Source organism: Talpa europaea (assembly GCF_964194135.1).
Source record: "Talpa europaea genome assembly, chromosome: 2".
NCBI classification, from domain to species: Eukaryota; Metazoa; Chordata; class Mammalia; order Eulipotyphla; family Talpidae; genus Talpa; species Talpa europaea.
Window position 1 is genome coordinate 10680393 of NC_140068.1, and position 16610 is coordinate 10697002.

The window sequence follows — 16610 nt, forward strand, 5'->3', positions numbered from 1 at the left end:
TGATATTTATGAGCAAGACAAAGTGAAGCAAAGACATGTTCAGTGAAACATCAAAGATGAGTACTGTGACTTTACTCCTCCATTAATGACATGAACGACTTCTCTGCTAAATTGGATAATAGCTTTCAAATACTGGGAGAAAGTGTCCTCAATTTTTTGTGCTAGTCACAATGTAATGGCTATGGACATGGCACTTTTCCACTTTAACTGCGTTATTAATATCATCTCCATCGTTGTCCTAAATCAAGAGCCTAGACTTGAAGCAATAAAAATTAACCAACCCTGATTTATACTTTTGCTAATTTCCATGGTGTAAATATCACCACCAGGGCCAATTTGAAGCAACCCATGCAATGTCCCTGAATGAGGGCTTGGACAGAGCTTCACAGTAAGTAGCAATTGAATGTTTAATAATGACCGTGTTTAACAATCGACTCTCAGTTTCCTGAAAATTTCAGCATTGCTGTCATGAGCCAATACAAGCTAACTCCAGCTCGGCTCTCACTGTGCGTTGTTTTTCAGAAAGCAGAACAAGCCAGGCCTCAAATTGGATGGCAGAGCAGCGATTGTTTAATCTAGACAGGCTGCCGGCTTCACCCGATGTGACTCTCTGGCAGGTTCCGAACATAGGTTTTTTGTTGTTCTTCTGTTAATTTAGCAAATATTTATGGAGTGCCTACTGCATGCCAATCACTGAGGAGCCACGTGAATAAAATAGACGCAGCCAGGCGCGCAGCTCACAGTCCCAGCCAGTTCTGTGTGTTGGATCCCCTCTCTCCTTGGTCAGCTCATCTTCTCTGAGCTGCACTGTGTCCAGGAGCCTAGTGGAAGGGCTCTCAGCCGTGCCAGATAACGAGGGGCTGGCCTTGATTGCTCCCTCACCTCACTCACTGCCGGGTCCCACCCGCTCCTCCTCAAGCACGCTCCAGCCCTTCCTCCTGGCCCTCTCCACCTCCACTGAAGCCCTCACAGGCCCTCACCCATCTTCTCTCCACTCAGCCACCAGGGTGGTTTAAAAAAACAAGTAAATATCTGCATATCATTCTTCCACTTAAAATGCTTTGATAGCAATTGAGCTCAAAGGAACTATAGGAATCCATTAACAAATCCACCATTGTGGGCCTCTTTGGTGGCACAGGGAGGGGTTAAAGTCTCAGTGCTGTCAAGCTGTCACCAGCCACTGCAGCATGAGTTCCATTCCCCGGCCAGGGAGCTACCCACATGGCACAGCAGACCTCTCCTGTCTCCCCGCTGCTCCCCACAGCAGTGTATTTCAGTGGATCCACCTGTTCTGTTCCCCACTCTGTCTCTGGTGAATCCTCTCACCCCCACCCCCCGCACCTCTGGCCTACACCCCAGTTCTTGTATGCATAAATAAATTTTTAAAAATCTTTAAAAAGTCCACTAATGTGGTTTGGGTGGAAGTTTACAACATAATTCTTTTAATGATAGATGGATCTAACAATCAAAAGCTCAATTTCATGGACAAAATAAAACTTAGCACTCAACAACCAGAGAACACAAAATATTTTGAAACACATATGTGACGTTGATAACATCAGTTGGCATGCTACCCCACAAAGCAAGTAGCAACAGCACTCTGAGATTCTATCATATAGAAATGTTCCTGGAACACAAAGCAGTTGAGATCTAAGTCAACGAGAAGAAAAAACTGTCTAAATACATGAAATGCCTCCTAAATAGCTGTAGGTCAAAGAAGAAATGATTATCATAATCTATGACATGCAATGAAAAGTATACTTGGAGACATATTTTTAGCCTTATTTTTACATAAGAACAAAAACAAAATGTGTGAGCCAAGTACACATCTTCAGACATTGTGAAAAACTTGGAAAAGAAGGCAAAGACAGATAAAAATGGAGCAGAATTTAGTGACACCAAACGTGCATTTGAGGGCCCTCCCTGGTGGCACAGGCAGTTGAGCGCCACACTGTGGAGCTGTCTGCAGCCTCTGCAGTGCCTGTTCAGTCCCGCCGGCCTTGGAGCAACCCACATGGCAAAGCAGACCTCTCCTGTCTCGCCCGCTGCTCCCCTCAGCAGTGTATTTCAGTCAGTCTGCCTGTTCTGCTCCCCACTCTGTCTCTGTTGAATCCTCTCACCCTCCCACACATCTGATCTGTACCCCGGTTCTTGTATAAAAATAAATCTTTAAAAAAAAAAGTACATTTGAGTCCATGATATCAAAGGTTAGTTCGTAGGAGAAACTGATGAACTTGACAAATATTTAACACGCTGTGTGAAGAAAAGAGAGAAGACACAAACAGATGAGATTAAGAATGAAAATGAGCCAACTTCAGACAGATTTTTAAAAAAGAATCAATACTGTGGACAACTGTATGCTGTTAGATCTGAAAACTCAGAGATATAGTCATTAGTAGAAAATCTTCCTTCAAAGAAAATGTAAAGCTAAATTATTTCATGGCAAATGCCATCAATTTTCAGGTCACTTCGCCCTCATCTTAGACAAGGTTTTTGCATATTCTAGAACATTTTTCTAAAACGTTGAGTCAGCTAGCTGAGGCTAGTGCATTGATACTCAAATAAGACAGGGAAAATAAAGTGCTAAGTTTTATTTTGTCCATGAAATTGAGCTTTTGATTGTTAGATCCGTCTATCATTAAGAGAAGTATGTTGTAAACTTCCACCCCAACCACAATAGTGGATTTTTTTAAAGATTTTTAAAAAAAAATTTATGCATACAAGAACTGGGGTGTAGGCCAAAGGTGTGGGGGGTGAGAGGATTCACAAGAGACACTTAACAAATGCCTGGCACCTTTTCATTTCCTTTCCTTTCTCCTTAACTCTAGACTAAATTGGTGTTTCAATAGCTCTCATGACAGCCAACACTAAACCGCTTAAGTACGAATTTCCTTTCAGGGGTTAACTTAGAAAAAGCTTGGGCAGGGCCTCCCCCGGTGGTGCAGTGGTTGAGCGCTGGGTTGCAAAGCTGCCCGCGGCCTCTGCGGTGCCGGTTTGATCCCCGGCTGCTCCCCAGCCACCGGAGGAGGGTCCCACATGGCGCGCAGACCTCTCCTGCCGCCCGCTGCTCCCCTCAGCAGTGTCCTTCGGTCCTTCTGCCTGCTCTGCTCCCCGCTCTGGCTCTGGTGAATTCTCTCACCCTCCCGCGCTTCTGACTACCCAGTGCTTGTATAAATAAATAAATAAATAAAAATAAAATAAAATAAATCTTAAAAAAAAAAAAGAAAAAGAAAAAGCTTGGGCAGATCCCTGGAATACTTCAGATTGAGCACAGGGTCCCACTTACTCCCCATTTTAAATAAATTATTCTTTGGCATTTTCCACACTTCTCAGTTTCTGGCAAAAGTAGAAACCAGTTACCAATTTGGGCTGTCAATTCTCCCCTTCTTTAGTCTTGCTTGGGGCTGTCAAGCTGGGCCACGTTCTTTGAGGGAGTTAAAGGCTCAGAGGAACCCTCGCTCAACCCAAGTTCAGTCCCTCTTAAGTCAGTAGAAAGGGCACAGCTGCTTTAACTGCACACTGACTCCCTGAACAGCTCCCTGCAATTAGAATGTGGCAGGCCCATAAGTCTCAATAAGCATTTTTGAATAAATACAAGGCAGATTGATTTCTTATTCTCTCCTTGGGGAAAGTTGACTCATAGGTAAAGTTTATATTTCTGTAAAATAACTAGATATGCATTTCTGGGGAGAAAAATGCTTAGTGGCATATAGTGTAGAAAGTCATAATTCTTAAAATGTCAACAGAGAGGGGGGAGGTAAAATCAAAGCTCTTAAGTGATCATCTGCTCCTGGCTTCCTAGCAGCAACCTAGTGTCAGCAGCCTGCTACCCTGAAGGAAGCTGGAGTTTTCTGAGAGCACCTGTTTACTCTGCATGCGGAACTCCAGGAGGTTAGAAGTTCAGTAAACAGAACTCCTTCCCAGAATTGACTCCTGTTCTCTTAGGATGTGCTGGCTTGTGCGCATGTTCCTTACTGACTAGAAAAACTTGTTCCAGCAGTAACTTATCACTTTTATCAGCGTAAACACAATTGTGTGCTCTTTTCTTGGGCTGGAGAGTGAAAGGCAGAGAGGCTCTCGATGGCACTCTCCCCAGCCTCCCCCTGCTGCCAATTCATTTAGACTTGGAGTCTTCATTAGTAGCTGAGAACTTCATCGGCTGTCTTCAGCAACCTAGAAATCCACTTTCTCTTGCACCAGAAACAAAAACCACAGGACAGTAAGCATTCTAGCTTGGAATCAGTGTGCAATACTGTCAAATTAAACAGCTGCACATTAACAAGTGTGAGTTAACTGACTGGCCATGTTACTGGAACCCCCTACCTCAGCGGCGGGGGCTGGCAGCAGCAGCAGCGGTGTTCTCTCACCTGCTGCTCCACAAGTCAGTTGTGGCAGTTGCTCCTCAGAGCCCTTTTATGCAGCTGTGTACTTCCTGGATAGTGGAATGGACCAGTCAGGTGTGAGCTATGAGCTGATTGGTACTAAATGGTCCAATCAGCCACAGGATTGAAAAATGGTCCAATCAGACATGGGCGGGACACCCTGAAAGAGAATATAAGCCAGGGTTGGGGGGAGCTAAGAGACAGGCAGTTCCAGCCTCTGAAGAAAGAAGACTGTCTGTGACAATGCCTGACAGGAACATCAAAGGCGCTGGGCCTGGTGTCGCCAAGGGCTATAGCCGTTGTCGTTGCTATAGCCCAACAACTCCCGACGAGCTGTTAGCACTGGGTGTCTCTGACACCACCTCTGGGGGAGCAGTAGTGACCATCACCACCGGCCAGTGCTGTCCAGCACTCCTGGTGACTGGTGGTGACCCTCACTGATGCTGTCGTGGCGACAGTGAGCTCTTTATTTCCCCTGTTTGTAAAATAAACCCCAGGCTTTCTGTTCCTGGGGCTTGAGGTCTCTTGCAATTGCATGCACGGGTGAGAACCTGCAGGCAGTGACCTGTCCTCTTAGCGGGCACTGTCCTCTGGCTGTAGCCCAGAGACCCCTCTGGGTATTGCATTGCTATAGCCTTTGGTTTTGGTTTCTGGCCTTTGGGCCTTTTGGGGCTTTTTGGCGGCTCTCCCGTCTTAGAGCCCAGGCAGGTGGAGAGGCCATTCCGGCCCACCTCCGTATCCCATCCTCCTGCCCTACTGAGCACCCCCGTTCCAGTCAGGGTCCAATTGCAGAGGTGGGACTGTATGGAGGCCCATGGGCCCCCAGTGCAAATCTGGCTGACACTTACAGACCTTGGCTTCTAGAGACGGACTAGAGATGTGACTCCTCATCACATCAAGATGAAACGGGTATAAACGAACAGCTAAAACACACTATATAGCTGGAATTAAATCTTGGAGCACAATGCCAGCAGAGATATAATGCAGATTAATCAGTAAGCTAGGACTTGTGTGACTAAGTGAAAGGAAAATACTTTCTCCCGAATCTTCTTTCCTATGCTGAAATAACGGCCCCTCCTGGGGGTGTGGCAAGGATGGCCAGAGAGCTCCTCACCAGGAAAGAACCGATTCTATTGGGTTGATGCAAAGGAACGTTGTTTTGGACAGACAGATGACTGACCATTGGCAGTTCTGTCTGGCTCAGCACAATACATCCCTGAGTACTGATGTGAGTGAGACCTACGCAGCGTGGCGTGCAGCGACCACGAGAGCGCACCTTGCTGTCGCCACACCCAGAAGAGCATGCGCTGTGGGCGGAGAGGCTCCAGCCCAAAGGAGCTGGAGAATCACAGTGCACAGCCCAAAGCATCTGATGACCAGAGACCTGTGAGTGATGGTTAGAAAGGCCAGACACACCGGCTCACAGGCCAATATGTGCAAGATAACTAGAAGAGAAAGGGAAGGGGAAAAAGAATAGTTTTCTTTTTTTTTTTATAATAAATTTTATTTTTATATTCCCCATACAATTGCAACCCCCCCATTCTGACAAGAATAGTTTTCTAATCAGGAGGAAGGAAGGAAGCTCCAGGTGCGCAGCAGGGAACAGGGGAAGCAGGCCCGCTGCCGCGAGAAGCTACAGCCGAGGTGGGACCAGAGGCGTCACCAGCATCTCCAGGTGCCGAGGCAAGTTGGCAATACTTCCCACTCGGGCCCTCATTTCACACTAACTGTCCAGCTGCTTGTTGGTGTTTGGGAACTGTTGGTGAGTAGAACCCTACGCCTGCGCCTCTGGTGGGCTCAGGGGCAGGGTGGGCTTCGCCGTTGCCCGTAGTAACAGCCAGGGCTACGGGCGGTGAGGTGAGGAGACCAGACAGAGGCAGCGTTCTGGTTAGCACACCCGACTCCACCCCACCGCCAGGGGCGGAGGGCAGGAGCAGAGGAACACTGCCAAGGAAACAGGCCACCCGTCCAAGCTTCGAAAAGCACAGGGACGCATCTCTCAGTACCTCGTCTCAGTTGAGTTGTGTGTCAAGTGTCTAGATTTAGTCTCGGCCTCCTGCTGACAGAGAACAGGAAGCTCCCTGGGATCAGGGCTCAGTAAGAGGCTCAGAAACACTGTCCTGGGGAGTGCTATATAGTGTGTTTTAGCTGTTTGTTTATACCCACTTCATCTTGAGCTTTCCTCACCTGTTTACAGCGCAGTGCCTGTGTCCTACCTACCTGGTGTCCAAAGCCCAAGACACCATCACCAGCAATAGGCACACAAATCGGGTCCCTGAATCACCCAAGATATGTCCTCCTTTGGCACCCCAGATTCCAGTCTTATAAATTCCACCTTCTAAATAGCTTCCCAAACCATTGGCCCCTGTATTCCATTCCGATGCCGCCGTGCACTGGCTCTAACCATCATGCCTCTTGCCTGGACAATGGTAACAGCCCCCTGACTTGTTTCCTTGCCTCTATTCTCTCCTTCCCAGGAACCTAAGTGAATTTCAATTTGTTGAATTGACTTACTTTCCTGTGTGAAGTCCTCAAATGACTCTCCCGTTATTTAGGACAAAGCAAACTCCTTATCATGGCCCAGAGTTCCCTTGTGGGTCCTCTGGCACCTTGAGCAGATTCAGCTCTCGCCGCCCCGAAGCAAACCCTCTGGTCTACCCATCCTGATGCATCCCTGGTTCCTGAACCCACTCCCACAGGAGCTCTGTTGATACAAACTCTTCCTCCTCGTTAAAATTTCTCTTCCCATATCTGCTCAGTAAGCTCATCACTCCTCTTCTCTCAACACAGGCATCCTCTCCGCCGGGGACAGGGTCGGGGGAGTCCTTGCAGTGGACTTAGCCCCACTATCCACTTTGTCACAGTGCTTGGCCCTGTTTACAGATGCCTCACTCACTGGACTGTGAACCCCTAGTGTGTAGAAACGGATTCTTAATTTTGTATTTCTAATATCTTGTGCTGTCTGGGAACAAATGAGTAATGTTTATTAAGATTAAAATGGGGCCTCCCCTGGTGGTGCAGTGGTTGAGCGCGGTGTTACAAAGTTGCCCGCAGCCTCTGCAGCGCTGGTTCGATCCCCAGCCACCAGGGAGGGGTCCCACATGGCACGCAGACCTCTCCTGCCGCCCGCTGCTCCCCTCAGCAGTGTACTTCGTCAGTCTGCCTGCTCTGCTCTCCCCTCTGGCTCTGGTGAATTCTCTCAACCTCCCGCACTTCTGATTGTACCCAGTGCTTGTATAAATAAATTAATTAATTTAAAAAAAGATTAAAATGGGGGCCTCCCTGGTGGTGCAGGGGTTAAAGACAGCACTATCAAGCTAATGGCAGCCACTGCAGCATGAGTTCAATCCCCGGTCAGCCAGGGAGGTGACCTACATGGCACAGCAGACCTCTCTGTCTCCCCCGCTGCTCCCTTCAGCAGTGTATTTCAGTCAGTCTGCCTGTTCTGCTCCCCACTCCCTCTGGTGAATCCTCTCACCACCCTAGCTCTTACATGAATAAATAAATAAATCTTTAAAAAAAAGATTAAAATGTAGCTGAACAGCTTAGTTAGGTCCCAGTGTTCAACTGAAAAGTAAACATTTATCTATTGTGCGATGCTACTGGTGCCAGTGCCAATGGCGGATGAGTGACCTGTATGAGTGAGAGATGGAACTAGCAGGTTGGTGCTGGTTGATGAGAAATGACCGGCAGCCCACGAGGGAGGGAGCTTCCTGTCTTATACAACCCAGCTCTGAGCCCTGAGTCTCACTGACAAATGTGCTGAAACCTGAACATGGGGTCTTGCTCACTGACACCTTTGACTGCTGGTGCCCTTGAATATATCTGAGTCTCAGCTGTAGAAGGACACACTAGCTAGGTGACACTTAAAATCGGGTGGAAGCTGTTAAAAGAAATAGAGGAAGACACAAAGAAATGGAAAGACATCCCCTGCTCATGGATAGGAAGAATAAACATTATTAAAATGACCATCCTACCAAAAGCAATATACAGATTCAGTGCTATTCCAATCAAAATTTCAATGTCATTCTTCAAAAAATTGAACAATTATTGATGAAATTCATATGGAATCACCAAAAACCCCGAATAGCCAAAGCTCTCCTGAAAAAAAAAAGAAGGGAATGGAGGCATCACACTCCCAGACTTCAAACTATACTACAAAGCCATAATCATCAAACTGCATGGTATTGGAACAAGAACAGACATACAGACCAATGGAATGGAATAGAAAATCCAGAAATAAACCCACAGATTTATGGTCAACTAATCTTTGACAAAGGAGCAAAGACTATGCATTGGAGCAAAGAAAGTTTGTTCAATAAATGGTGCTGGGAAAACTGGGTCACTACATGCAAAAAAATGAAGCTTGACCACTACCTCACCCCATACACAAAAATCAACTCAAAATGGATTAAAGAACTAGACATAAGACCTGAAACCATAAAATACATAGAAGGAAATATAGGCGAAACACTACGTGATTTGCACATCAAAGACATCTTTACAGACACATCACCCAAAGCAGTGATAGTGAAGGCAAAGATCAACAGCTGGGACTACATCAAATTAAAGAGCTTCTGCACAGCAAAAGAGACAATAACAAAAACAAAGAGAAACCCCACCAACTGGGAGAACATTTTTGCACCCAACACTAATGATAAAGGACTGATCACAAAAATCTGCAAAGAGCTGATGAGACTCAACAACAAAGAAAATAATCCAGTCAAAAAATGGGCAGAAGAGCTAAAAGAAACTTCTCTGAAGAGGAAATGCAAATGGCCAACAGGCATATGAAAAAATGTTCAACATCACTTGTAATCAGGGAAATGCAAATCAAAACTACCATGAGATACCATCTTACACCAGTGAGAATGGCACATATTAAAAAAACTAGCAACAACAAATGTTGGCAAGGTTGTAGAGAAAAAGGAACTCTCCTGCACTGCTGGTGGGAGTGCAAACTGGTCCAACCACTATGGAGAGCTGTGTGGAGATTTCTGGACCTACTAAACATAGAGCTCCCATATGATCCAGCAATTCCACTCCTAGGTATTTACCCAAAGGACACAGAAACATCAATTCCAAAGAGCACCTGCACCCCTATGTTTATAGCAGCACTGTTTACAATAGCTAAGCTTTGGAAACAGCCCAAATGCCCAAAAATAGATGACTGGATCAAGAAGAGGTGGTACATATACACCATGGAATATTACTCAGCATTCAAAAAAGATAAACACATGCAATTTGAAGCATCATGGATGGCGCTGGAAGGGATCATGCTCAGCGAAATAAGCCAGAAAGAAAAAGAAAAATACCAGATGGTCTCACTCATAGCAGGAATCTAGAAAACTTAAATAAGGGACCAGGAAAATGAATAACTATAAGAAAGTGAAAATCAAAATCAACAAAAAACTATGAACCAGAGACACTCTATGGGGGTTAGGGGGCGGGAGTGGAGGGATTGGGGTCAAAATAAGGGGGTTGCAATTGTATGGGGAATATAAAAATAAAAAAAATAAAAATAAATCGGGTAGAAGATCATTTTTATTGCTCTAGATCTCTCTTTTTAAAAGATTTATCTATTTATGCACGTAAGAGCTAGGGCACAGGCCAGAAGTGGGGTGGGGGTAGGGAGAGGGTGAGAGGATTCACCAGAGACAGAGTGGGGAACAGAGCAGGCAGATTGACTGAAACACACTGCTGAGGGGAGCAGCGGGCGAGTCAGGAGAGGTCTGCTGCACCAAGTGGGTTTCTCCCTGGCCAGCCTGGGATAGAACTTGTGCTGCAGAGGCTGCGGATAGCTTCATAGTGCTGTGCTTAACCCCTTGTGCCACCAGGGAGGCCCTGTTCTACATCTCTTAAAACTCATTACTTACAAATGACCAGGTAAAGCACTGCTAGACAAAGGCTACTTTCAATGAAAGAGCATTAAATACTAGTACCTAACCCCAGAATGCTGTTCCTTCCTGCAGCAAAGCAATCACAGACTCCCCCCTCACCCCTCCCACCCCAAGAACTGAGAGGGTGATGATAAATGGGACTAATAAAAGACAATTAGGTTAAATTTCCTTGACACAGTTAACCCATCACACAAAACCATGGTTAATTTTAATAAGACACATAGTTCCATTTGTACATTACTTGTACCTGAAACTGTGTTAAAATTAAATGCAAAGAAAACTTTAGGAAACGCCGTGGCATTGTGTGAGATTTCCAGAATCATCTGGTGGTGGTGAAGAAGAATGTGAAGGTTTATAGAGCTAGACAGGCCTCAAGTACTTTCAATAATCTCTTAATGACCCCACATCAGGAGTCAGGAGGACATGTGTAATTTCTGCTCTGCTATCAACTGTGCTATCTTGTATTAGCCACTTAATCCTGTTGGGTCTCAACTGCTTTGTCCTTCACACTGTTGACCTTATAGTATTCCAGTCAAAGCTTCCAAATGTCTTCAAATGCTCTAGCACAAATACGTGGGAGAGATAGTAGCCCTCTTTGTATCCTTAGTGCTGTCTGGCACAGTTAGCACCTTTCCTGCTGAGCTGGTTACTCCTGGGGCTGGGGAAAGGGACTCGACTTTATTAGCTTATGTTTTATTTACTCTCAACCATCAGGCAGCAAATGTCAGGGATTTACTGACTTCAGAGAAAATATTCTTGAGCAGGGTGTGCTGATTATTTTCTATTTGCCCCCTCCACAGATTCATGTTCCTCTCTTGTCTTTCTATTTCTGTGCCCCAGGAAGCTGACCTCTATGCATTTTACCACCAGGCTTCCTTGATCCCAGATTCCTGTCATGTTTGGTCAATGGAAGGCACTGGCTAATGCCACTGGCAGGCCTGAGGACATGAGTATTGCTATTCAAGAATATATGTGCATGGATATTTTAACTGTAGATTCTAGATGTTCTAGCTTCACTTGTCTTTAAATATATGCTCTCTATTCAATGCGTTCTGTGATACTCCATGAAACCAGGGACACAGAGCTGTTTTTTTTTTTTTTTAAGATATTTTTATTCATGCATACAAGAGCTGGGGTACAGACCAGAGATGCAGACCAGAGATGCAGGGGTTGAGAGGATTCACCAGAGACAGAGTGGGGAACAGAACAGGCGGATTGACCGAAGTACACTGCTGAGGGGAGCAGCGGGCACGCCAGGAGAGGTCTGCCTTGCCATGTGGGTTGCTCCCTGGCTGGCTGGGGGTTGAACTCATGCTGCAGAGGCTGCGGATTGCTTCATAGTGCGGTGCTTAACCCCTTGCGCCACCAGGGAGGCCCACAGAGCTGTTTGTTAATGGAGCAACAATACCGCAATCTTTAAACACAATTGTCTTCAATGGGGTGCCTAAGCAGACGCTGTGCTATAAATTGGGTAAAAGTGAATTCTCTGAAATTAAACACATCTGGAGTCAAACATTCCTGTTACTTTGCTATGGGATTATGACCAAATCCTCAACCCCGCTAAGCTTCAATTATTAAAAAATGGCAATTATAGTTGTAGTTACCTATCATGGTTAAATTCATGTATCTGCTTGAGTGTCCTGGGGACAGGGAGATTAAACATCATTTTTAGGCATAAATGTAAGGATGTTTCTAGATGAGATTAGCATTTGATTGGACTCAGTGAAGCACACAGCCCTCCCCAGTGGGACAGTCTCATCCAACCTGTTGAGGACCCAAATAGAACAAAAGTTGGAGGGAGGAAGAATCTGGACCCTTCTCCCTCGCTGCGTTAGCGGGGACATCTGGTCTCCTCATCTCTGGCCCTTAGACATAACATCTTCAGCTTTCCTGGTACTTATGTCTCCAAAATGGGTCGTAACTACCCAGTTCTCCTGGGTCTCTAGCTTGCAGAGGGCAGATTCTGGGATTTCTCAGCCTCCACAATCATGTGAGCTAGTCCTCATAATAAATCTCTAGATGGATGGTAGCTAGATGATGGTAGATAGACAGATTATATATGTAGTATTTTTTTAAACATTTTTAAAAATTTATTTATGCATATAAGAATTGGGGTGTAGGCCAGAGGTGCAGGGGTGTGTGAGAGGATTCACCAGAGACAGAGTGGGGAGCAGAGCAGGCGGATCTACTAAAATACACTGCTGAGGGGAGCAGCAGGGAGACAAGAGAGGTCTGCTGTGCCATGTGGGTCAGCTCCCTGGCTGGGGATTGAACTCATGCTGCATTGGCTGCCAATAGCTTGACCGCACTGAGACTTTAACCCTTGTGCCACCAAGGAGACCCTATATATGTAGTATTAACTGGTATTCCTTTTTTGCTATAACACTCTTTAAAAATGCATCAAAAATAATAAGATTTACAAACTGTATTCAGTTTATCTCTCTCTCTCATACACATGCACACACACATGCATGCACACACACATACATCCCCTAGGGAGAACCTGATAATATACCATCTCATAAAATTGTTGAGGTTATTGAGTAGGACAATGCTGTCAGTGTTTATCACATCATCTAGCATGCCGTACATTCTCAATAAGATAGCTTGATTTTTTTTTTATGGTAGGTGATAATAAAACTGCCATGAACAATGTATCCAGGGAACACAGCTGTTAAGAGTCAAAATAAGAAACTTATTGTGTAGTGTCTTTGAAGAGCAGATAGAATTGCATGTTTGGCTGTTGTGATTCCACAGTAGTAACTTACACCAACCACATTCATTGCCCATCTCATCTCATCTCATCTTCGGGTTAGGTTTTCTGATGACTTTAGTTTATTCCTCTCAGAGGATGATGATTTGAAGAATGTTTTTGATTTGATGATTCTTTGCCAAGTCCCTTATGTACTCAGAAGGAACAATGCCCTTTAAAATCTAATCAACAAATAAATAAGCCAGTAACCACAGGCAAGACTGAACAAAATGTAAGTGTGTATCATTCTGAAGTCTCTCTTATGATTTTTGTATTTCAAAAAGACAGCGATGCAAAGAATTTTAAGTGACATTTATTTATTTATTTATTTTTTTGCCACCAACACCTTTCAAAGAGGCAGCAAACGTACAAAGATTACAGACTATGTATTCCGTTAATTTTCATTTAGATAGAAAATATATTTCACTTAAACAATGTATAAAAAATTGTTGCTTCAAATAGTCTTTAAAACCTCATTAACATGATTTTGACTTTGTAATTAAACACTGGGGCAGTGTGGAGTGTTTTGCTTTAGTATTAATAAACAGGGCCTCCCTGGTGGGTGGTGCAAGGGGTTCAGTGCTGCACTGTGAAACTGTCCGCAGCCTCTGCAGCGTGAGTTTGATCCCTGGCCAAGGAGCTACCCACATGGTGCAGCAGACATCTCCTTACTCGCCCGCTGCTCCCTCAGCAGGGCACCTCGGTCTATCTGCCTGTTCTGTTCCCCACTCTGTCTCTGGTGAATCCTCTCACCTCCCACACCTCTGGCCTGTACCCCAGCTCTTGTAATCATAAATAAATAAATCTTTTAAAAATATTAATAAACGTTAAATAACCATTATGTCCCAGACAATATTAGGTGCTGAAAATTCAAAATTGAGTAAGAGTGTAAGAGTTGGTCTGTGTCTTCTAGGCGTCTGGAAGTCTACACAATAGAAAAGGGTATTTCACCAGATTTAATCAGATTAACAAAGGACTCCAGTGACTTCACAAGATTCTTCAAGCAGCAGTTTGGATTGATGATGATATAACTTGTTTATCTGCATCAGTGAGTGAGACCTATTGTTTGATTTCTACATCCCACACATGAGTGTCAAGGTAGAAAGAAAGCTTAGGGTTTGCACATAGTCTTACGTGCCCTATCCTCACTCATCTTCCTGGAGTGGCCTCTAGTTCACTGTCATTTTATTAAAAGTTAGGGGGCCTCCCTGGTGGTGCAAAGGGTTAAGATTCAGCACTATGAAGCTATTGGCAGCCACTGCAGCATGGCAGCAGTTTGATCCCCAGCCAGGGAGGTGACCCACATGGCGCAGCAGACCTCTCCTGTCTCACCTGCTACTCCCCTCAGCAGTGTATTTCAGTAGATCCTTCTGTTCTGTTAATATTTATACTCTTTTTGATTCATTAATTTAATTTCAGATCTTCAGTATATAATCTGAAATTCAAAGATTTGTGCACAAAGCTGCTTGCTGCAGTATTTTCTAGAAGCCAAAGCACCAAGCCACCTACATAGCCAGCAAGCGGGGAATGGTTAAGAGTGCCAGACTGCACCCCTGAGCTGGAACACTGCACAATATTATTTAAAATGATGTTTAAGGAAAGTTTGCATAATGATGTGTCACTTTCATTTGTAAGTGAATAAGCAGGATTCCAAACAATTTATGTGATATGGTGGCAATTGTGTAACATGTAAGAACTGAGGGGAAACAGAGTCATGGGGGACAACAGAAAGCCCTGGGTGTGGTCTTAGGAAGTAATAAGTGCAGGGCTGCTGTGCTGGGGCAGAAGGCAAGGCGCCCAAGGATGAGGAGAGCCTTTCCTTGCACCCTACTCTAGCATGGGCGGGGGTGTGGGGGCACCTTTATGTTCTTACTTCTTTTTAAAAAAGATTTATTTATTTATTTAAGCATACAAGAACTGGAGTATAGGCCAGAGGTCGGGGGTGGTGAGAGGATTCCCCAGAGACAGAGTGGGGGGCAGAGCAGGTGGATCTACTGAAATCCACTGCTGAGGGAAGCAGCAGGGAGATAGGAGAGGTCTGCTGAGCCATATGGATCAGCTCCTTGGCTGGGGATGGAACTCATGTTGCAGTGGTTGGGGTTAGCTTGATAGTGCTGTGTCTCTAACCCCTGTGTTACCAGGGAGAACCTGTTCTTACTCTTAAATAAGAAGTTGAAGAGGCAGAAAGTCAGGTTTGAGGTGGCCAGCCTGGTGACGACTGCACTAATTGTAAGGAGACTGGCTTAGCGCCAGATGGACGAATTATTTCAATGGTAATGATCACTTCTGGATCACATCCTGGCTTCTGCCATCATGTTAGCTGTGAAAATTCTGGGTATTCATGCCGGTGGGGATATGGAGAGATCCCAGTCAGTCACTAAGGGCACCCGGCAGAAATGTAATGTATTCCACATATTATAAAAAAAATTTCAAAATGTTAACAGTGATTCTTTTGCAAGCATGTATGGGTGATTTTCATTCTCTTGCGTAAGTGTTTCTGTTATGTAAGTTTCTATAATGAGAAAGCATAGGTAACAGTAATCTTGGAGAAAGGAAATATGTGAATGCCCCCAGGAGTGTTAACACATTAATGAGCCTTTGCTATGAACCAGGATTTGTATAAAGTATTTTACATAATCCTTCCCTCCCCCAAACTCAGGAGGCAGCCAAGATTATCAACCTCATTTTACACATGAAAGGAACCAAAATTTGGTGATATTAAGTATTCAGTACAAGCTCCTATCACTAAAGTAGAGAAACAGATTTCTGACCAGAGTCTGGGCTACTGCGGAACAGACACGCTTTCTTTATCACAGATGCTTAAGTACGTCACAGTACGATAATGGTCCTTTTGTCGGGTGCAAAAGCCAAGAGGTAATTTGAGGGTATTCAGTAAACATGGAATACATACCCATCTGAGCTGGGCACCAGAATAACATTATTAATAAGACATGGCCAGAATGAAGGTAGAGGGTTCAACAGACATTACTTTTGTTGAAACCCCCTAAAACAATTAGTAAAAGGAGTCCTTAAAGCCATACACCCACAAGGATGCGGGGGAAGGGGCGAGGAGATAACAACAAATGTTTGCCAATCATAAAGCAAATAAGCAGCCAGGTGAAGCCTGGACCCTTAGCTGGCAATGAGGAAAGCCACAAAGCAACCCAACCCGGGCTTGGCGATATTGCTTTGACCTATCAGAGCAGAGAAAGTGAAGTCCTGGGACTTCCAAGCACTGGCACTGAGCAGGCATGTCTGTTTTCACTATCTCCTTCTTAGAACCTCCCGCCATACTGTGAGAAGACCCAACCAGCTATGAGGAGAGACCTACATGGAAGAGAGTAGAGCCCTGTGCCTACCAACCCAGCTGAGTTCCCACCTCATGCCAGCCATGTGAGCAGGTCACCATGAACTGCAACCTCCACCTCTAGTTGGGCCATTCACCTGCTGTCCTGTGGAACACACACAGCTGTCTTTGCCAGGTAAGCTCAGCCTGCAAAATTGTATCATTTTTATTTTAAGCCAGTAAGTTTCGCAGCCCAGCAATAGATAACCAAGATTGGGTGGAAGAAGGGA